The sequence below is a fragment of the Lucilia cuprina genome, chromosome 3, assembly GCF_022045245.1.
Source record: "Lucilia cuprina isolate Lc7/37 chromosome 3, ASM2204524v1, whole genome shotgun sequence".
Taxonomy (NCBI): domain Eukaryota; kingdom Metazoa; phylum Arthropoda; class Insecta; order Diptera; family Calliphoridae; genus Lucilia; species Lucilia cuprina.
This window is the reverse complement of record NC_060951.1, coordinates 31,875,076-31,876,177: the sequence shown is the minus strand read 5'-3', so window position 1 is coordinate 31,876,177 and position 1,102 is coordinate 31,875,076.

Here is a 1,102-nt window from a genome sequence, read left to right as displayed (position 1 = left end):
TTTCCCGAAAACTATAAGAGATATAGCAAAAACAAGCGAAATCTTTGATCACTTTTATTTCCCACTTAATACCAATATTTTGAGTGAAAACATAAAAGTCCGTTTTTCTCGAAAACTATAAGAAATACAGCAAAAACAAGGGAAATCTGTGATCACTTTTATTCCCCACTAAAAACCAATATTTTGAGTGAAAACATAAAAGTCCGTTTTTATCGAAAACTATAAGAGATACAGCAAAAACAAGCGAAATCTGTGATCATTTTTATTTCCCATTAAAAACCAATATTTTGAGTGAAAACATAAAAGTTCGTTTTTCCCGAAAACTATAAGAGATACAGAAAAAACAAGGAAAATCTGTGATCACTTTTATTTCCCACTAATATTGATATCTTAAGTGAAAACATAAAAGTCCGTTTTTCTCGAAAACTACAAGAGATACAGCAAAAACAATGGAAATATGTGATCACTTTTATTCTCCACTAAAAACCGATATTTTGAGTGAAAACTTTAAAGTCCGTTTTTCTCGAAAACTATAAGAGATACAGCAAAAACAAGCGAAATCTGTGATCACTTTTATTTCCCACTAAAAACCAATATTTTGACTGAAAACATAAAAGTTCGTTTTTCTCGAAAACTAGAAGAGACACAGCAAAAACAATGGAAATCTGTGATCACTTTTATTTCCCACTAAAATTGATATTTTGAGTGAAAACATAAAAGTGCGTTTTTCTTGAAAACTATAAGAGATACAGCAAAAACAAGCGAAATCTGTGATCACTTTTATTTCCCACTAAAATTGAGATACAGCAAAAACAAGTGAATTCTGTGATCACTTTTATATTCCACTAAAAGCCAATATTTTGAGTGAAAACATAAAAGTCTCGAAAACTATAAGAGATACAGTAAAAACATAAAAGTCCGTTTTTCCCGAAAACTGTGAGAGATTTATTTCCCACTAAAATTGATATTTTTAGTGAAAAAATAAAAGTCCGTTTTTCTCAAAAACTATAAGAGATATAGCAAAAACAAGCGAAATCTGTGATCACTTTTATTTCCCACTAAATACCAATATTTTGAGTGAAAACATAAAAGACCGTTTTTC